Genomic DNA, 22,770 nt, shown 5'->3' with positions numbered 1-22,770 from the left:
CAACTCATAGCTCTGACAAAGTATGGTTTCTAGGCTTGGGCACTGCAGCCCCTTCTTTGTTTTAATGTAAACAGATACTCAGTCACATCGCATGAAATATTAATCTTGTATTGTCTTGCTAAGATCAAGATCTCAGCAGCAGCAGTAGCAGCAGTAAACACATTGAGGGTCTAATTTCTGGAAATCTTACAGCAATTTACAAGTAATTAACTCATTAACCCTATCAAAGAAATAATAATGCTTTACAGACAGGGAAGTGAAGCTAAAAGTTAAAGTCACGTGTCCTTATGTGACTCTAAAGCAATGCAAAATCCCAAACCTGGACTACGATCTAGATTTCTGGAAGCACATCCTGGATACAGGAGACCAGCCTGGATACTGGAGACAGCCCATTTTTCTTTGTTTTAAGGAGCCCTGTGACAAAGGTTTCTTCTGAGCACAGGACACAGAAACATAATTTCACACCTCAAACGATTTTGACACTTTCAAAATTACATCTTATCCCACTTGGGGAAAAAAAAAAAAAAAAGACAAAAATAGGTAGTTCCCAAGCCTTCTATATGCATGGGTTTCCAAACCATGACCAACATTCAGCACTCCTGAAGGGTGAAACGGGAACCAGCAAGAACCAAGGCAGTGCTCAGGGTCTGGACCACCTGCCCCCTGTGGTGATGTACCCAGACAGACAAACGCTCCCAGCCACCCACCAGGCAGCCACCTAAAAGGATTCCTTGCAGGGGGTGGTTCATGATGTTCCTGTATTTTATACAACAGGCTGTAAGTATGGAGCAGCTATGACGAACTCATAGAAAGGTCTTGTCATATTCGCTGTTTCAAGCACATAACCACAGTCCTTCTAAAGTAATCATGAAAAATTTCCAGTGTTACTATGGATTTTATTGCCATTTCTCACACACACAAACACATACACCTAAAGGGAGTTTATATACCCTCACAGTTCCCAGGATGTCCATGCATTTTGTCATCTCAAATAATTTTAAAGATCAAAACAAATACGGTTAAAGAAAGGAAAGCTGTGGATGACTGTAAGTGCGTGGAATGTTCTGGTGTACTGGGTGTTATGGTCCAAGACCTAACAGTTCTGGCTCCATTATTTCCATTTACAAATCCAACCTGAGTGGCTGAGACTGCCAAGGGAAAATAGCTAGTTTGCTAAGGAGTTCACAGAGACAGGCAATAACAAAAGATTTAGGGAAGTATAACCCGGTAAGGGAGTCTCTTATAAAGTCTGCCCATTCCGTAACTTCCAAACAGTTGCAATTGCATCCGTGTTATCTCCAGGTTATCTCCAAGCCCCACAGCTCTCCTGCCTGCAGCCTTTGAGGAGGCCTCTGCAGGGACGTGCTAAGTTGTCAGGTATGTGAGTTTCTCACAAATTCAGCTGTGGGACAGACCTAAATCAGCATCTAGACTCCAACCCTCCAGCTTTACGCGACCAGATTTGTTGAGATTAGTAATTATAGGATGTGCTCACATATAATAGCAGGATATCAGTGCTGCTGAAGCACAACATCCCTACCCATCTGACAGCCTTTTAAAACCAGCCTGCTTTGGGCAGAGGCATAAACTTATTCTCCAAATAAGGACAAGGCTTCCCAAAACCTTCTTTACAGCATACTTTTTTTAATTCACAAAGTGGACGGTCCCTGCCAGCAGTAGGATGTTGTAGGATGTTGTTGGCCCCAGCCCCAGTGGAGTTTCCTGCTCAGGCCACTGGCAGGGTTTGCCCCTGTTTTCCACCCTGGCTTTTTCTTCTCCAGCTTTTAGTGGCCTCTTAATCTGTTACAGAGGGCTCTGGGACGCTGGACATCACTTGACTCTGTAAGTCCCTACTGCCTGCATCCTGCAGTAAAAATTTTTAGAGGAAATGAGACAAGGACAAAATTCTGGTGTTAGAATAACACCCAACAATCACAGGAAATACCTGTAATTTTGGCAAAGGCTTTCAATTATGGCTAAATCGATGCAGAAGGGTGATTCCTAAGCATAAATATGTCTTAGATTAGCTTACAGTATCATGGCCCAAAAGAAAGGAACTAAGCAATTCACAATATATATACTAAGAAGTATGACATTAATGCAATTTTTCTGTGCAGAATATTATCAATCAAAATAATGACTCAAGGAGCAAATGTTTCATGCTGTTTCTTCTAGTCCTGGCACCACTATTTGCAAAGGATCATAGTATTAAAAATGCTTTTGAGACTACATGGAAAGTTTTTTCGATGAGCTTGTGAATGCCACTTGAACTGTTGAGGACCTGACCCTACAGCATTTGGATCCACAGGAACTGCAACACAAGCTGCAGGCGGGAAGAGCAGCAGACCCTTGATCCATTGTTTGCCAGTGGATCTTTAAATGTTTTGGTTTACAGAAGATAAAAATATGCTATCTGAAAATAAACATGATGGAAACAGCAATGAGTACTAGAATCTCTTCCCATGAGATGATAACATGGGGCAACTCAAGATAAAATACTCTAGGACTGCTGAAAAATGAGTTCCCCTCATTCTTTTCCAAATTTAGTGTGGCTTTCTTAGTCTGAGCTGTTTATATGAAGCAAGGCCAACTTTCCCAGTTGGCTGGGCTGGCAACGGCACAACTCCAGCCCGTGTAAACGCGCTCTGTATCCAGCAGCAAAATGGGCATTTCTCCTCAGAGAATACAAAATTAGATCACCTCCAGTAGAAGCCTGCATGCAACCAGAACTATGAGCAGAAGACAACAGCGATAGGGGGTGAAGGACTTCTGTCAAAGGGCCTGTGCTTGCGGATGCTCACCCTCTGCTGAGGGTTCAGATCTTGCTAGAGAACGAACCCTCCTATCGCTTCACGCTGCACCTCCTGCTTTACAGCACCATTCCTGCACTCAGTCCAGTAATTTAGCCCACATTACATTGCGTCTTTGAAGCACAGAAACAGATGTTGTTGCACTCGGAAGCATGAAGCATTGCTGGTTGCCCCCTGAGTCACTCCCAGCCACAGGGCTGTGGCCATGTGGGAGCCAGGAAGGGGCAGAGACGAGAGCTGGCTGCCAGGGCTGCCACTGCCCCTCAGCACCAGCATCTGGCACCAGGGTGCTGCCAGGACCCTTCTTCTTTGCAGCATGACTGCTTCTGAGAGGGGCTTTCAAAAAACGAGTCCCTCTGGAGGGTGGGGAGATTTATCTTCTCAAACCATTTAAGCCCTCTGGAAAATATACTTTGTGCCCCATGGGACAGCAACTTTAAAAATCCTTAGATTATTTGCTGTATAAAAGCAAAGCCTAGACAAAATAAAACATAAAAGAAACAATAACTACTGTACTTGGTGAGTGCCCAGCACTTCAAACTACTGTGAAGTGCTGAGACAGACTGGGAACGACCGACACTCTCCTTGTGCTTCTTCCACAAGCTTGCAAGCAGAGCTGCCAGAAGAAAACCTAAAAGGATGAGGTGACCATACAAACATTCACCGTCCAGGCATGCAAACCACAGCCAGGGATGTGCTGGCTCTTCCTACCACGTACCTTAACGATACTCAGTGAGTTCGGTAGTGAGCTTAAAAATTACTGCTATACATACATATACACACCTATATAAGAAAACAGAAAATCTTTTCCTAGCCCATCAGGGTAGCAGTGAAATGAGTTTAGAAAATAATTTCTGACTTCACCTCAAGGGACAATTCCATCCTACATCCAAGATAAATACAACCGTTGACTGAGATAATGTCTAAAATCTGTGATGTTTTTACTTGAGCTCTGTGACTTGGCAAAGCTAGATTTCAGTATTAGCAGCTCTGAAACATGTCAGATGCTTGCTGTGTAGAGGGAGAAACAGCCTCCGCTTCTCCTGCCCCTGCAATACCATACTCACCATCACCTGTTAAATACATCTGGGAACCACAAAAGCCATGAAAGTGATCGAGATACCTTCTTTAACAGTGCCTACCAGCTTCCAGTGCTCTGGGACTTGTAATAGTGTCATGGAAATTACCACGGATTCCCTCTTTTCTGTGGTCTTTCTCATGCAGTACTGATGGCACCACCTAGAAGTTACATCTGACTAACTCCAAGCGCTCCTAGGCTTCGTCCTACATGTAAAGGGAGGCAACACAAAATATTCTCTTTGTTGCTGAAAGCATACCTTGGTTTGATCTTTATTTATAGAAATAGCATTCCGATTAGTCGTGAGCCATTTAATATCTGTTATGAAAAAAGAGATGACAGACACAAACACCATGTTCTGCTTTGGGTGAATCACAACTCTGCAGGTTTGTTTGTGCCTGTTCAGCCAAACCAAGAAGCTCCCTAGCGGAGCCACCCCTTCGCCGATGCAGACACACTGTAAAGTGCTGTTCGCACCTGATAAAATATTGAAACACAATATTTATGGTCAGCCTTGTTTTGTATTTATGGAGACTACTCTCGTAAAAAATGTATAATGCTGCAACCACATCAGTGTGCACACAGATCCCCGAACTGTCCACCTGGAATGCAGATGCTGAATTGCAATGGTAAAATTCCAGCTAGTCACCCAAAACTAAAGCCATAGGATAGAATAATACCCCAGATTATCCTCTTCCTAAATCTCAGCACATAAGCACTACATAAGCACTCTTTGGGTGCTTAGCCCATGTTCTCTATGTGTTACAAAACAAAACAACAAAACAAACAAACAAACAAAAAATATTTCTTTGCAGCTCTGCCTGTTGAGGCTGTGGGTGTGGAATTTGTGCTCCACCAAAAGTTAAGCTCCTCTCTCTGGGCAAGCTAAACAAACACATTTGTGAGTTCATGATCCACAGCAAAGGAAGAGCCAAACATAACAGGCTCTGTTCCAGCCTCGCTGATCTCCCTTTCTACAGCTTGAGTACATAGCTCTTTACTGAGTGCTCTGTAAAGCAAGGCTGGATTTTATACTGAGTTGCATAATGACGACAGATTTCAATAGGTTTATACACCTGTAATGTTCTTCTTATGCAACTTCATGAGCATCTTGTATTCCAGAGAGACAGAGCTGAGTGAGTCAGACCCCACAGACTCTACAAAAAAGGCTCTTTTTCCCAATAGCAAGAGCAGCTTGTGATTTAATTACGGATTCTCCCATTTCTGAATACTGTCTCCTCGTTGTTAAAAATACAGAAAAAAATACAGAGCACTAATCCTGCTTAAAGGTGTTTCATCTACGAAGTCACACTGAAAGGTTGATTCCTACAGACACATTTCCCTCCCGGACCTGGATCAAGAAAATTCTTCTTGGGAAATTCACAGAAAGGACACAGACAGACAGCAAATCACACCTTTGATCTGCTGCTACCCATCATTAACAGCCCGCCTCCCACGCCTTCACAAGCTTCTGCTAAAACCTGAAATTCTCTTGAAGGTATTTCCATTGCAATCACATTGTTTCCACACTATGCCTTTCTCAAGAAGCACACAAGTCCCTCCTTCACATGCTGCAAGTGTATTTTCTTTGAGGCCAGCTGCTGTAAGATGGAAGTGCCCAGAGAAATAGATTTTAGCATCAATCTGTAATGGCAGAGCAACTGGCTGTTTCCGTGAGGCGTACACGATACGGACATCAGTTTCTCCAGAACTGCTGAACAGCAAGTGGTGGGGTGGTCTGGGAGCTCTGCATCACCCCTACCATCAAATCATCATTTAGGGGATAGACGACATTTCACGAGCTGCCCTTGCATTTCTGTCAGATTGAGAAAAAAAACACAATAGGCATAAATTACATAAAGGCCAAGGCTTGTGGTTAATCAGGCAGAAATGAGCTCAACGTGAACCAAAGTTTGATTAACACCGTGTCAGAGGAGCTTATCATTAAAGTTGCTGAAATTTATACTTTATTGGTAATGAGGTTAGAAGCAGCACAGCTATGTCTAGAAACAGTTACGCATGGTCAAATTCAACAGGAGCAAGATCTGACACTCCTTTATTTAGAGGCTTATTTCGCAGACACCAGAAGAACTAGGGATTTAACAAAACAAATGAACCTAATCTAGTTCTTGGGGGCCACGAGAAGCTAAAATATGCTCTGTATTAAGCTAATTTGGTGAAGGTCAATGGTTTTAAAGCTTTGTTTTGTTTGTTTGTGTGTGTGTTTTTAACCTCCATGAGCCACAGGCCGAACCACTAAATGGACACCAAAGGCATCTTAAACAGCTTTCTTCAGCCTGGATCGCAGCATCACAGTACATGTTACAGCAGTTGTACAAGAACATTTTTTGGGAACGTTTAAACAGCTTTCCGAAAACATAAGCCAGTGCCACATCACCCTTTAAATCAGGATGCTGTATCCCCTCTTCCCTCCCCTGCGGGTGACAGGCGTTGCAGCCACTTACTTCACTGCCCAGCCATCCACAAGATAAAATAATGGAAAACTTGCTCATGTCAGAGATACAGATAACAGAAGCAACCATCTTCACAAAATACTAATTGAAGAGTTTTCCAAATATATGGACGCTGCTGTAGACATGCAGGCCTGCACAAGGTTAATCCTGTGCAATGCAACATGCTCATACAGATCAAGGAGATGCTAGTGCTTACGTCTTCATGATTTTGCCAAAATTGTGCCATAGCAGCCAGCTCTATTCAAAGTCATTCAAAGGCCTATAGGATACTCTGAGTGCACAAACAAGTCTTACCATGCAGCTTCTTGTTTATGCTGAGATTGCCCTATGTGACTCTTAAAGTTCCCTTTATTCCCTCTATTCACCGTAGCTCTGCTCACCACTAGTCCAGTCTGAGTCAACCCAAACGGCCTTCTCAGGATACTGGCTCTTCCATTTGTGCATCACTTTTTAAGTGCTGTAGCGAAAGGCCATTATCCCAAATTAATATTTTGTTCCATTACACGTGGATTTTAAGAGAAGAATCATGGTACCAGTGGTTCCCATCTCCTTGCAGTTTTTCTCACTGAATTGTAAGGCATTTTGTTCTCTTTTGCTTCCATGTACACTGAAAATGAATAAATGTCATGGATTGCAAAGAACTGTATCTAAGCCTACATGCAAAAAAAAAAAAAAAAAAAAAAAAAAAAAAAAAAAGTAAAAATATATCAGGATTCACCTCTGAACTAAATTACACACAGGGCTCAAAGTAGAGGCATTTATTTTTTGACAGCTTTTGAAACGTCACAGCCCAGTCTCTTAATTTTACCACAGGAAATAACTGCAGCCATAGAGCAGCTCCTTGCCATTCCGAACCCCAAAAGACCAACAGGTTCAACACACAGGTTCCTGAAGCCACTGACCTACAGACCAAGCCACATACATTTTAGGTCAGTGGTGCACCAGCTGGGGCCCGTTTCCAGCTTTGTGTGGTGTCCTTAGCTTGTGCCAACAGCTTGCCAGTGGGCCCTTCCCCTCAGAGAGAAGATGGGATGTGAACTGGTGATGGCTCAAGCTTCAGGCGTGAACCAGAAGGATGCCCCATTACTGAAACCTGCCCAGGGGATGACCTCCATAGCAAGCAGCCCCACGATGCACAGGATGGTCAGCAAAAAGTGAGGATGTGCACCAGGAGAAGGCACCTTCGTGGTGCAGAGCGGGTGCCGCAGACTGCCTCCTTCCCACTTCCAGTGTAGAGGCTTGCAGAAGTCTTTCTGCAGCAACCTCTCGAGCATCCTCCTCTTGTGGTCTTTCAACACATTGCTTTCTCAGTAAATGCGTATTTTTAAAATTGGATCTCTGCTAGAGCTCTCCAGGAAGTTCTTCTAAGTCGAAACCACAGTGATAGCTGTGCTGCAGACTTTATTAACCAGAGAGGGGAAAAATAACAGATGTGTATTTCAAACAGCAAGGGAGATAGAAGTAGTCATCCCTAGCTGACAACGTAGGCTGTTATATGGAAAAAAAGGCAACTTCCTGTGAAAAGCAAGAATCAACTTAGTGCTCTGCTCCCTTTCTTAAAATGGACAAACTAATATATATATATATATATACACACACACACACACACATATATATACATATACATATATGTATATATATATATAATCTCAATCATGACACCATGATTGTGCTGGCAATAAAGATGCTACAGCAGGAATTGTCCAAGGCTGGCACAACCTACACAAAAAAACAAATGCTTCACAGCACTATGCTGTAAGGTGCAGTTATGTGATCCCAGAAAATATTCTGTGTGCTTGCCGGAATTACTTACTCTGAGTAATCTGTTTTGTATCTGCATTAAACATATTGAGAAAGGTATTTTCATTATACCATACATACATATGCACATTCAGCACTGCAGAATAGTGACCAGTGTGGACTGGTGGTTTTCAGCTGGAGAAATGAATCAGCAGAGAAATGTTTCTTAGTTCTGGCACTTCTAAGTGATTTTCCCCAATATCTGATTAATCTTTCTGTGCCTCATCTAACCCAAACTAGACAAATTCTCCTTGCTGATAGTCTGTTGTCATGTTTAGAAAAACAATGTCCTTAAACACATTTGCTAAATCCTGAGAAATAAATGGATAAAAAACTGATGCCATGAAAAATATTGCATTCACTCTGAAAGAAAAACTTCCAAGTATTATAGCAAGCACCTTTCATGCAACTAATAGCCTGCCCTTTTACAAACAAACCCTTCTCTGCTCCTCTGCAGAAGATAATATTGTCCAGCCAGGTCAACCACATGATTCACTGCATTTTTATTTCTGCAAAACAGACGGGAAGAAGCGTTGGAGCCTCGTCTGGTGCTCAGAGGGAAGGAGGCTCCTTCCCACTGCCGTAAGATAGCATCAGTTCAGGTTAAGAGTCTAGGAAAAAGGTGTGCAATTACTACACAAACCTGCTCACCAAACCCCATGTACAACAGCCTCTTTTTCTCTGCATATTACAGACATGAGAGGGAAATTACAGTTCTGTTATACTAAAAGGCTTCCAAACAAGCTTTACAGTTCAAGTTAGTTTAGAAACACCAAGAGTACTATTTATTACTGTGGTACCAGAACATTAACCGCCCAGACTCAGGGTTCTTCAGAGCTAAGGAAATGTCTGGTTAGTTGTGAGCTTGTGTTGATGCTCAGCTAAAAATGGAGACCATGAACAATGTCCTCTTACACTTCAAAACAACCTCTGTGTGAATGAGTATTTCTGTTTTTCTCTTTTGCTCTCATTTTACTCATCAGGCTCTGCTCAGCTGCAGCAGCTGCTCACTGCTCCAGTCTCAGTTTGGGTTAGGTCCATCTGTGAAATGGGTGCAAAAGCAACAGAATTGGCTGCAATAGAGCCAAGCAAGTTTTCCCTTCAAAACCAATACAGCTGCTCTAAAAGCCCCTGCTAAATAAAGTCCAGGGACAATCCATTGGCAGAAGCAGACAAAATAAGACAAAAGGATTTGAAAAGAAAATAAGAGAACAAGCAAAGAGAAGACAGGAGATAGCCCTCTGGCTGTCTGGGGCTTCTGAACGTGGGAGACCTGTCAGTGGCCTCCTTTTGCCTTTATTCTCCCACACAAAGTTATGCAAGATTCCAGTATTTCCAAAGCACTGTAAGAGAAGGTATCAAAATGATCGAAATATTTAGTGGGTTTTGTTTGTTTTTTTTTTTTTTTTTTTTTTTTTTTTTTTTTTTTCCCCAAAGCTCAAAGGACCCATTAAATTTAATTTATCGTTCCTTACTTGGCAGAGTTTATGCCTCTGATTCTTCTGGATTAAAACTGGTATCCAATTAATAAACATACACCTGCTGTCAAATTCAGAATTAATTCCAGAAGAAGGATTCGAGTAAAAACCAAAGCAACACTCAACTTTCCACAGTTGCAGAAGTATCAAAGATAAAAGATTGCCTTCATGTTCACCAGATCTGTTCTTCCTATAACCAGCCACTGCCAGCAATCCAGAGCATCACAGGTAGAAGAAATGCTCCCAGATTACAAGGCCATACATTAAGGGAATGTAACAAAAAAGGAAAAGGACTGTGTTCAGAAAGATTTTGATGGAAAAATAACAGAGGACAAATACAAAGCCAAACCTTTATCTTAGAGTCACTCTTGTGCAAATGTTGGGCTTTAAGGTCTAATTACTCCTTGCCCCAGCAAACTGTTGAAGAGTATTTATTTCCTTTCTCAGACTTCTTTTTTTAGCTGTGATTCAGAGAGACAGCAGAACCCCACAGAGTGTGTGACTGCGACTCACAGGAGGACATTGCTCTGGTGTTGCTGGCTGTGAAGGGATGGTGGTGGCATGCAGCTCCACAGGTAGTGTCTCCAAGTCATCTCTTCTCCTCCGTGCAGCTGATTTCACAAAATCCCCACTTACAGATGTGGAAGCAAGCTTGGAGGGGTTACAGCCCAGCCACTTGACATTCTGCCAAGTGGTATACATACTTCTTCTTCCACCTGGACACGTTTCAGTTTCTCACGTGTTCATGAAAGGATCGCTGGGAAGACAATGGGGTTAGTGCTGGTGTTTGTTTGGTTTCTTTTTCCATTTCTAAGAAGACTTCCTGGGAAGAATCAACAGTCAGCTATTGTATCTCTCACTTCACATGTGTTTAAGTCTCCTTGGCTGCTCAGTTCTTTCGCCTCAAAGTTTCAATGCTCCTTCCTTTTTTTTTTTTTTTTTTAATTTAAAAAAAGTTTCCTCATTTCCTCTCCATTTATCTTTCACATTCAGAAGTGCTTGGGACAACTCAACACAACTTGAAAGGAAAAAAACAAATCAAAACCACCTTCTTCCAGCACTGTGTTTGTACAGTAGGACCACGTGAGCTTCTAGGCTTAGAAAAACAGCCGGTCAGGTTATTATTAGGAAGAGGAAATTCACTCCCAAGGAGATAATTGGAAATGGTCTGGCAGGTGAGTGCTCTCCTGCAGGTTCACAGTAACCCTGCACTCCTTGAGATCTTCAGCGGGACCTCCATGCACTGACATACCAAAGTACTTGCCCACATGCCACAGCCTGGAGCAACACATATATCTAAATGTTCAACATTTTCAGGCCAGGCAGCAAAACTAGAACGCGTTAAAATGGCCTGCTTTCATACCTACAGGTGTCTTCGGTGGTGATACCTCAGTTAGCGCACTAGCAGTCTACCTTTGGTGTTCTTGCCTTTGTATGATCAATTTTACAGCTCTGGCTTTTTAAGTCACAGTTCTCCCATCATGTCTCTGTTAAGTGCTCCCCCGTCGACCCTATCTGAGTTACTATCAACATGGATACTTCTCCTCTTGGAGGGGAACATTGTCTTCTGTTTTGTTTGTCCACATCAATCTTTCTGTGCTTTGTAAAGTGTTTTACTTAGGGGACTAAGGGGGAAAAAAAAAAAAAAAAAAAAAAAAAAAAACACCTCTGGAAGACTCTCCTATTCCTTACCACTACTCCTAAAAATCTCTTCGTTTCTCTACTAGACAGTGCAATCCTCTCTTCTGATCAGTCATGTAGTAGCAAATCTTTGTACACTATGACATTACTTCTTCACTCTTTACCCTTTCAGGCCCTGCTGCGTGATTATTCCACCAACAGCTTCACCACAGGTTTTACATAAAGCCAGCAGCTTCATGCAAATGAGCCAGCTCTCGGTTAACTAAAAAGCCGAACAGTGAAAAGGAATACTGAATAAGAGTAACAAGCCAAGAATTTTGGAAAGCTTTTTAATGAAAAGATCACCAATATGACTCATGAATTCTTCGTAATTTCCAATGCAAAAACATGGCTGTTAGGAAAGACAGTGTTGAAAAAGTGCATGTTATGGTCTCTACTTTAAATGGAGCTTGATGAGCAAAGTCAGGCTGAATCTTCTGGCTTCAAAAATTTGCTTTTACAGTGGGTCAACGATTTTTACTTTCCTGTTTCAGAAATTCAGAGGTCAGGACAACACAAGCCTCAGATTTAACATAAACGTTTCCGCTTTTGCATGCAGGATGTCCCTCACAAAACGTGTGCCCCAGCTAACAACCACTAACTACAGTCTAGGAGATGCAAGTCTTCTTACAAGTTCCTTTGAATCAGTAACAAGTTCAGGTCCATATAATTACCTCGTTTTTAGAATTATCTCTGTCACTAACAGGATACTACTATATTTGATTGAAGATTCAAAGATATTTCTGGAAAATTACTTCTGGTGCCACTGGTGTGAAGCAACTCCTCATGTTTTCAGAACTGCTGGATACCAGCAACCTCCTGAGAGGTGGGTGCTTAGCACCTCCAGAACCATACCATATGTTTAAATGCCAAAGGAAGTTCTAAAATTTTAATTTTTGCATGGATCTATTAAAAATATCTGCTTAGTGTTTTTCAGAAGAACCTTCTGTGACAAAAAGTTAATGCATCAAATTTTGTCTCATTCAAGAACAACTAGTACAGAGCAATGGGAACAAAGTTGGAGTAGATAATCCAGCCCTGGCATTAAACTGAACAGATAGCTAACATGCCTTTTCCATTCTTCACTTCCTAGGGCTCCTCTTATTTGTAGAATGCTGTATCTTGAAATCAAACAAACAAAGAAAAAGAATTATAGGAAGTAAAGAAACACATAAGATACAAAAAAGTAAAACTGTTTCACTAACCTGCACTTCACTGTGTTTTCTTTTTTCTTAAGTTATTTAAATAAAAATAAAAGTCTTTTAAATGCATTAGAACTATCATTTTTGCAAAACTGCTCTGGAAAGCTCATTTTTTAAACATACAGTCTTCTTTGCTTGTCTACTGCATATAAATTACATATCTTCTGGTTAACGTATTATTCAGTCCAGAATAATTACACATCTGAGAGATGCCTAAATAAGCTAATCTTTAAACTCTACACATCTAAAAAAAGATCTCTAGGCATGTTATGTGAATATAGAATAGCGTCAGCTGACAAATATATGGCACAGTCCATATTACTGTGGTTGCAACCAACAACCACATGAATCAATGTTATGGCCTGGTTTTTGCATTATTCACGATGACAGGACTTCTGAAGGAAAGTAAGAGCATGTTCTAAGATCATGAGAATCCACTCTAAAGATAAAAGAAAATTAGCCACACTATATGGCAAAGAAAATAGTATACAAGAGAATATAAGCAATACTCCCATTTCCAGTAGAGTGCATGCTGCTGATAAAGACTATATAAGATTTTAAAAATCAAACAGTTGAACAGTTGCTATGAGAAGCAACAATGAACAAAAATACTTGGATTTACACGTAAAACTAAGATGGGACAGAACCAACAAAGAAATATTTTCAGTTACCATAACCATATTGTTTTAGCCTTACATCAGACAAAAGCTATTTCAACAGGAAAACCTGTCTTAGCCAACAGCTGGAAAACTCATAGTCTTACTCTGGAAGGAAAGGGGACATTACTTTTTACAGATGTCTCCATTCTCATCATCCAAAAGAAGTTTAAACTATGAATAGAGAGATGGGCCCCATCTGAAATATGGATTTCACATCCTTCCAAGACTGTGCACGCTCACATCTCTGGCATTAATTCAGTCTATGCTATTGCATGCAATGATCACAGAAAGTCACCCTGACATTTTGTATAGTATCTTCAAATTCAGCATTTGATTTACATTTGGTTTGGTCTCTCAGAAAATTGTGTGTCTCTTCCAACAGCAGAACTCCAGACACCTCAGTGATTAGAGGGGCTGGATTTTATTTTAAAAATGCTCTTTTGCAGCTAGCAACCATGAAACCCCTGACAGTGTTCAGCTATACCACCCGATATGCAAGAGCAGCCTCCCAGGCAAAGTCTGATTTCAGTTTGTGTTCATGAAACCAGCACCTGCTAATGCCAGGCGCTAGGGAACAGGCACAGCAGTGCAGCAGCTTTTCAGTTGACCACACTTCCTGCTGCCTAAATATTTAAGGAAGCCTAAGAAAAAGCCATGTAGCAAGATTAATAACTAACAAACCACAAGCTCTTGCTCATTACCACATGGTATCTTACACCCTTACCAGCACACTCACTTTGTATGTTTGCTTACGTTGGTAACTCCCCTGCATCTCTGAGCATTGTCAGCTTTAGACGTCCCCACTCTGGTACAAGACGTGCTGGGCAACTTTGTGGTTTCCACGTGTGCAGGAAGCCAGTGACAAACTCACATCAGGGCCTTCCTTGTTTCGTTGCAGATCTTGGGAGTGTTTCACTGCAATGCAGCCTCAGCTGCGGGTTTGGGGCACTCCCCCTGGGTTTGGTGGGATGTGGCAGTACCCAGTTGGACATCAGGTCTCAGCAGCTGGACCCTGATGCCAGCAGGAAGGAACTGGGCTAGTGGTAGAGAATGATGAACTACACCTGACAGCAAGGATGGATTTCTTCTACAGCTTCTAAGAAAGCCGGTAATAAGGACAAGTGAATTTGCAAGAGGAACTGCAGTCCTAACATAATACCATGGTCATTGCTCAGGCTGCTCAGCAGCTACATTACCACGAAACCACGCGTGCATGCTGCAGCCATTCCATAAGGAAAACATACACCACATAATTAAAATACTTATCTCAAAAGGAATGAAAGAAATGAGAGACAAATCCTAACAGTGGCCAAAAAAAATGCAGTGTGGCCAACGTAACAGACTGCAAAGCGCTAGGAGTGTTTATGCTTCTGAATGCACAGCAGGAACTGAGACATCTGAAATGGCTTTGTATTTCCTTCCCTACTCTATTTGTAGGCACTTACAACTTAAAACACTTCTTGTATTCATTACTATTATATCAAAAAGGACGTACTTCCCTAAAATAAATACCTTTTTAAACTGAAATAATGTATTAAGTTCCAACAATTTTAATAGTTGGGACTGATGGGCATTTTGACCTGAGGTATCCTAATGACCGCAATTTCTAAAAAGCATTATGCATCTTGAAGTGAAATTAGAATTCAAGTTTTCATGATGCCTTGATTTTTGGATGCCAAACTGCATCAAATCCCATGCCAGTCCACACTGACTCCCATGGCCTTCCACACTCCTTCAGTCTGTTTTTGAGCAACAGGCTGACAGAAGCAGCCATTAACACCACTTTCTACCTAGCACATGATTTGCTTCTATGGCTCAAAATGCTTTTGAACTTTTTAGAGATCAATTTATTCTATTAAATACGCTGTGATGGCTGACTTGAGACTTTGGCATGAGATACAAACATTGAATACCTTCCACATATAGGTCAAATGCAAGAAAACTCATGGATACTGGGAGCAATGCCTATCCTGTGGCCTTCCACCAGTAGACTCCAGAGCCCTTCCCAAATTGTGATGCTTGATTTATACCACAAGCTAAGCAAATGGACAAGGAGGCTATCCTAGCTTGCCAGCCTGCTTGGATAGAGTATTTTTTTTTATATTTGAGATAAACAGAACATTCCTTATGTTTGATATTCAAACAGACACGTCCATCCTTCACAGAATGCACACTTGGGTTCATCTGTTCAATTCTCCTGGATCTAATCCTCTAGGCAGCACATATAAGGTCACTTCATGGAATCTCTGACTGTTTACCTTTTTTTAAACCAAAACATGCTTGAACAACCCTTGGCTCCAGTCTCGCAAGGCTCCCGTAGAGGGCATAGGAAGATACACCATGTGTGCACCCACATAGCACTCATTTTGGTATGCTTCAGCACAATGTCTCGAAGGTCTGCTCCATGAAATGCCAGCTTTCTTTTGTGGGCTGTATAAAACACAAATCCTCATGAGCAATCCAGCAGCTGTGTTACTTTTGCATGTAGGCTTTTCCAGGGATTTACACCTTTGTTTTCAATTGCACATCATCCCTTCCTCCACACACGACTGGTCTGCTAACCCCAACCAGTACAGGAGGTGGATGCGCCTTCCCCAGGCTGGCTGACATTTGCTGCTTTCAGTTTTGGTTTTGGAATGACTTTTTCAACATCACTCCATTGGAGATGGTATAGATGGTATAGTCTCTGCCTTCCCTGCTCTGTTAAAAGTGGGGCAGTGTAACAGACCTCCACTTGGCACTGCTTTATAACTTGGTTGTTTCGTCTTCTGCAACTGAGGGTCTCCACGGCTCTGTGGGCCACAGTGCCACGGAGAAATACCTCCAGCCTGTTGACTGTAATAAATGATCTCCACTTCTGGCTCATGACTGTATTTTAAAGGGCACGTGAAAATCAAGAACTTGCGTCTCCTCTGTGCCCTTAATTCACTCAGTCCCCTTTTCTATGTGAATTTGAAACACTTTTAAACGCATCATTAAATATTTCTCTCTCTTTTTTTTTTTTTCTTTTTCTTTTCTTTTTTTTTTTTTTTTTAATATAGTGCTGCCTCTCTAAGTGCAAAGGATGAAAGGTGCTTTGGGAATCAATCAGGTGTGTGAGCAAAAATCAGGTCAGCCGTACCATAAAATACTGACTACAACCAGGCATCTTTTCCCCAACTAAAGCACTGTGAAAACCACCATAAGATTGGATCAGCTGACAACCTGGACAATCTGGGGGTTGATCCCTGGGGACACATCAAACGCAACTCTCACATCTGGGTATCTCCTTCCAGGTGTGCTTGTGAATCACCACAACCTCAGACACTCCTTGTGCCACTTATTTTGCTGCTGCTTCCTGGGTGCAGACTAAGGGAGCACAAGCAACAGTGGCTGAAGCTGCTTTTCTTCACAATTGCATCTAAAATCACATCCTATCATCATCTTGATACGGTTGCCCCTATCATCATGGAGCTCTTTAAGTTTGTGGAGAGCTGGAAATCACAGGGACTTGGTTTATATTTAAGGTAAGTAAATACCACCCTTGAGGACTAGATCCTACCTCTCTGCTGCAAGACATGAGGCTGGACAAGGTGGGTGTCACTTAGGGCAGACACTCCCAGGTGGCCCCTGCTGCTTCCTTGTTCTGATTTACCGAAGTGCCACAGCTGAGCACCGCGGTAATCCAGGGAGAGCTTTAAAATGGACAATTCCCTAAAAAGTGAAGGACTAGGCTTGTCAAGCTGCCTGCCCAAAATGAACAGCCACAGTTCCTGCCACCAGTCAATAGAGCATCTCAGGGGGATAAGCAGTGGACCAGTGCCTGCAGCATGCTATGCAGTGCATCAGGTATGCTGCAGGGAACCTCAGAAGAAAAAAGAAAAAAAAAATCAAATTAAACTACCAAATCTGGGGCCTTCTACTGAATAATGCCAACAGAAAAAAAAAAATACCAAACAGCTGCCTTCGAATCCTGGTCTCCCTCAGGCATCCATGGTGAGGTGAGGACTTCAGATCCCTGGACCTTTTCTGCTAATACAATAAACAGCAGAAAGCTGTGTTTGCTTTGTGGCTTCGCTTTTGTCTACAAGGGTAAACAAGCTGTTAGGTGTGGGTTTTGCAGCTATTTGCTAGACTGCACAGAGGGCAAATTTAGAAACAATGGGGTTTAGGTGGGCAGGTAAACATTGGCAGTGCTCAGAAATACTTCTTTCTGAGAAGTAAGAGCTGTCCCTTTTCCATGTCTGCAGCCCCAACACCTTCCCTCCTAGCCCAGGATATGCCTGAGATGCTCAATGGAGCATCCAAATTGAGGGAAAACATGTTTTATTTAGCTTAATCCTAAAAAAAAAAAAAAAAAAAAAAAAAAAAAAAAAAAAAAAAAAAGCTCATCGATTTTAGCTGAGGTTCTCTCAAAATTCTCTCTGTCTGGAGGCAGACACTCAGCATGGAAACTTCAAAACTTCAGTCTGAACAGCTGAAGACTGGCAAAGCCTCATTTGCAATTGAAAACAGTGGAAAGTGTCTGGCAGACTAAATGACGGACACTCATATTACTTTATAGAATACTCCTAAGAGCAAAAAAGCCTTTTGTTTTTTTCATTTGCACAGACCCTGCCATTAAATTTTTGCGCAGGGATGATAATAGCTTGCTTTCCCTCTACTGTGACCACTAGAAAATACATGGAAATATTCAACGATCCACTGTATCACATCCAGCAAACGCAGGTCTGTCTTTAGACAGTGTTCATCTAATATATTTCATGTCCCCAGTGCTTCTTCAAGAAGCTGGTTTTGGGTCATCAACACCACCAAAAACCTCTGCAGAGGAGAACCAAAGCACAAACAGCAGCTGTGGTTTGGTGAAAAGGAAGGCAAGTATCCCATAAAGCTTTAAAGATTACCCCACTGGATAACAAATGAAAGGGGCTAAAGGTGAGTGCTACTCAGTAGCTGCATGCTGAGTGCCAGGCTGATGGTGGCACCTTTTGTAAACTTGAAGAAATGGTGCCCAAATGTCTCTGAAGAGTAGGGAAAAGCTCTCTGGTAACAGCAGGTTTCCAGATTCATCACAGGAGGCCAATTTTTTCAGCTGGGATCTCAAGTGCACAAAGCTCAAACCAACAGCAGCTCCAGGCACGGGTCCTGCAAATGAGCAGTCCCCAACTGTGAGCAGGGGGTGTTCAGAAACAGCAGGCACAGACAGAGCTCCGCAAAACCTGCCACTTCATTGGCGTGAGCAAAACAAACCTCACTGGGAAACCTCAGATGTTTTTATAACAAAAAGAAGTCACTGCCAGTTCTTCCTATGGCTGGCTGTGGAAGTACACTAGTGCCTGATGGTCCAGCCGATCCCTGCCTCATGTTGGAGACGTAACCCTGCAGGGGCCTGACCCTGCACCAGGTTCCTCCTCGTTCTGGCACTGCCTGGTCTCATGCCTTTATTTCTGCGTTGCATATTTTGCCTGTGTAAGCAATAAGCAACCAGGAACAAGGATTGTCTTACATGTGTTGTACCATGAATGCTCTTTGTGAGGATCAAGACATCCCACATACAACAGTGAACATTAAATTTGGGCACAGATCTGCTGGAGGGTAGGAAGGCCCTGCAGAGGGACCTGGACAGAATGGGTCAATGCCAATGGGATGAGGTTCAACATGGCTAAGTGCCAGGTCCTGCACTTTGGCCACAAGAAACCCATGCAGCAGTGCTACAGGCTTGGGGGAGAGTGGCTGGAAAGCTGTGCATAGGAAAAGGATCTGGGGGTGTTGGTTGATGCTCGCCTGAACATGGCCCAGCAGTGTGCCCAGGTGGCCAGGAAGGCCAACAGCATCCTGGCTTGTATCAGGAATAGTGCAGCCAGCAGGAGCAGGGAGGTGATTGTCCCCCTGTACTCAGCTCTGGTGAGGCCGCACCTCGAGTGCTGTGTTCAGCTTTGGGCCCCTCACTACAAGAAGGATATTGAGGCCCTGGAACGTGTCCAGAGAAGGGCCTGGAGCACAAGTCCTGTGAGGACCGGCTGAGGGAACTGAGGTTGTTTAGTCTGGGGAAGAGGACGCTCGGGGGAGACCTCATTGCTCTCTACAAGTACCTGAAGGAAGGTGTGGTGAGCTGGGGGTCGGCCTCTTCTCACAGTTATCTAGTGATTGGACTAGAGCGAATGGCCTCAAGTTGTGCCAGGGGAGGTTCAGGTTGGCAATGAGGAGACATTTCTTCTCAGACGGAGCAGTAAGGCATTGGGACGGGTTGCCCAGGGAGGTGGTGGAGTCACCGTCCCTGGGGGTGTTTAAGGAAAGGTTGGATGTGGTGCTTAGGGACATGGCTTAGTGGATGACATTGGTAGTAGGGGGATGGTTGGACCAGATGCTGTTGAAGGTCTTTTCCAACCTTAATGATTCTGTGATTCTAATGCACAGGATCTGCATTCAACCCGAGTAATGACCTCAGAATCATGACGCAGAATGAACCTCCAAAAACAGGCATTTTCAGGGGGAATAGGAATTGATTGCCTTACACCATTGCCAATGGTATCCTTATGAGCCTGCTGTCATTTGCAAAGGCATCGCTGCCACTGGTGGTGTCAGCAGAGAGCATAGAACTTCACAGCCTGAAGCTCAGCTAAACATATTGACCACATACATTTCAAAAGCACAGTTGACCCTGAAGGACAGCATGCAGTTCGCACCTGGGAAGATGAATGATTTGGGTAGTGAGCCAGAAACCTCTGCTGCTGCTGCTGTGCACCCAGGCATCACGGCTATGCTGTGCCCCACTGCTGCGGCCATCCTGCTGCATCATGTGGCACGGGCCGGCAGCAAAGCTGCTGCAGCCCCACGGGCTGGCACATGGGCACCCCTGCAGACCCCAGAGCATGCCCGGGCGCCTGCAACAGCCAGCAGCCAACATCTACCAGCCACCGTGGCCAGGCTGTGACACACAAGGCGGTGCCTCCCCTGTTCAGCATCCAGCTACCTGACAGACACCACAGGGCTGATCTGGAGGTGAGCAGGAACTATGTTAACACCCAAGAGCATCCACAACAGCCTCCGTGGCACCTGCATCCTCCCTGGGAAACATGATGCTCAGGGCAAGGCAGAAGAAATGGATTAGGATTTAGACATCTGAAGGTTCAGAGAGTTGTTTCTAACAAGTGGTTTTGGATTAGTAAATGTATTCTGAAAATAAGTTGGACTAGCTTGTTTCTTATTTCTCTTGTGTCTTGGAAGAACTAAACCATACAAAAGTAACCTACAGATTTTTAAAACTTAGATGTGTTTTAACGTTTTAACCAACTAATGAGGAGTAAAAAATAAAATAATAAAAAAAAAAGAGGCAGCCTTGCATTTGCTTTCTAATTCCCGATATCGCTAACTCAGACATTTATCTAGTTTAAAAAAAAAGGTGCAATAACAGAATGGTAGGATTGCTAGCACTACACTGGCCTACTCCGTAAGCTTAAAGCTTTACTGCTATCTGAAATAGAGAGCACCTGACAGTGCCTAATGTTGTAACTAATATCTCAGAAGCACAGTTTCAAATAATGCTCAGGATTTCAAAAATTAAAATCATGTTAAATACCTGGAGAAATTAATTCATCAATATCTTAGGTTAGGCGTATCAAGTTAAGCACTAGCATAGAATCATCACCATGGTTTTCTAACGTGTAAGACTAATCATAAAGTACACAATAAATCTTTAGAAAACCCAAACGTGCTAATCCTTTCTTCACACAAGTCTCAGCCATTTCAACAAGCTTTAATCATGCTTTTATATAAGAGTCAGTCTCATGTTTCATCACTGTCCTTCAAGTGCAAAAGCAACTAAAATGCTTGCATGCATGTTCATAAGCTTGAAGCTACTTTTTATTGTTCATTAAGTGAGAAGAGAACAGCATGTTTATTATATGCAAGGGGAAAAGCTGGAAAAAGAAATGCTGCTGTACTTTACAAGCAGCCATGACCACATTGCTTATGAATATCATCGTTCTTGATCCAGACACTGGCTTTTCAGCTGTTACTGCCTAAGGGCATCAACAACAAAGCTGCTTTAATCATCTGAAAGGCTATCTTGTAGTTTTCTTTTTCTCCTCTCAATATCTGTAAAATTTCTATCAAATGCAAAGACTGTCTTATAATTTCTGGCCAAGCTGTGCCAATTAAAGATCCTCAAATCTTCACGATTTTGGAGAACAAGCACAAAAGAGAAGAAGACACCACGTTTATAGTGCGACAATCAGTTACAGTTTTAGGGCCAGTGTGAGTGCATTGCTCACCTTCCCTATTAAGAAGCTCTTTCCATTAGTGCCCAGTGCTTAATTCAACATCACACATTGCTTCTACACAAAGAGCAGAAATGTACATGCCTTCCTCTCCACACTGAGCTTTACCTTCACCTACAGTACCACAAAGAGACTTTATTTCCCAGCAAGATGCCACCCTCCAGTTTGTGAAGCCAGCTTCCGCAGCAAGCATTACATAGCACAGGGTTCATTCTCCTATAAGCAACACGGATTGCTTTGGTGGAAGAGAGCTTGTGCCAACCAGGCCAGCCAGGGCAGGCACCAAAGCCGGCTCTCTACCTGCCATGGCAGGAGTGGGAACCATGCCATGAAAATGGATACCTGACATTTTTGGCTTTGTGAAAACCTCCGGCCGCCTGCAGAAGGGGAATGGGGTGTGAGCACAGACAACCTTTTTACTAGCAAATTGAAGAACAAAATTTTAGCTCCCGCTTTAATATAGGCAGGCTCCAGTTTTTAAAACCATGGGATGACAATCTGCCACTGGCTCCAGTGGCAACACCCTCTCTGAGGACTAAAACTTCTCAGAAAGCAAGTAAAGGCAAAAGGATCTTTCTTCAAAATCTCATAAGATCTGCAAAAAGTTGATAGGCTTAGCAAGGTGAACATAATGAAGAACAGAAACTCATATCCATATTCTAATTTGAATTTCCTACACATTTCCATTCCTTTTCCTCATTCTGCGTGACTATTTACACCTACTGTGCATGCTCTTACAGTTATGCTAACCTGTAGAAATCGAGAGAGAGGATTTCCAAAAAACAGCAAAACATAACTTGGAACAGGCTGAGAAAAAAGGCAGTAAATACAGCCAGATTTTCTCAAAATTCTGTTGTACTTGCAGCCGTCCACCAAATTAAAACCAGAAGGACTGCACGACAGTTTAAAGCAGAAAATCAAATATACAGGCTGAGTGCCTGTCCAAAAAAGGCCAACTTTTCCACAATTAATTCCAAGTTATTCCCCCATCCTCCAGCACCCCTGCCTATGACTATGTGCACACCAGCTGGCTGCTGGCAAGGATTTGCTTCCAGAGCTGTGTCAGGCACTTGGGTTATCTCTCCTTGAGTCGGCAGGACTTGTCTCCATAACACGGATGGTATGTGTGCACACGGCTTCCTCCAAAGCAGCCAATTTCCTTATCTTGCTTTCTAAGTAAAGGGTGTGCCAGGCTCCTCTTCAGCCTCTAAAACTCGACAGAACACGAGGAGACCATCCACATTTTCTAGCTATGCTGCATCTTGCAGGAACACACCAAAAGTGTTTTATCCTTGGGCAAAAAAAATCCCATCTTAATTAGTACCATGCTG

General features: G+C 42.8%; 1 protein-coding gene across 1 annotated transcript in view; it reads right to left on the bottom strand.

Annotated features, from left to right (window-relative positions):
• The window catches only part of NIBAN1 (niban apoptosis regulator 1), a 65,554-nt gene that overhangs the window by 39,415 nt on the left and 3,369 nt on the right, over positions 1–22,770 (bottom strand). The window lies entirely within an intron of this gene.

Source organism: Aythya marila, assembly GCF_965140915.1.
Source record: "Aythya marila genome assembly, chromosome: 8".
In the NCBI taxonomy this organism is placed as follows: Eukaryota; Metazoa; Chordata; class Aves; order Anseriformes; family Anatidae; genus Aythya; species Aythya marila.
The sequence above is the reverse complement of the archived record's forward strand: the minus strand, read 5'-3'. Positions and strand labels throughout refer to the sequence as shown.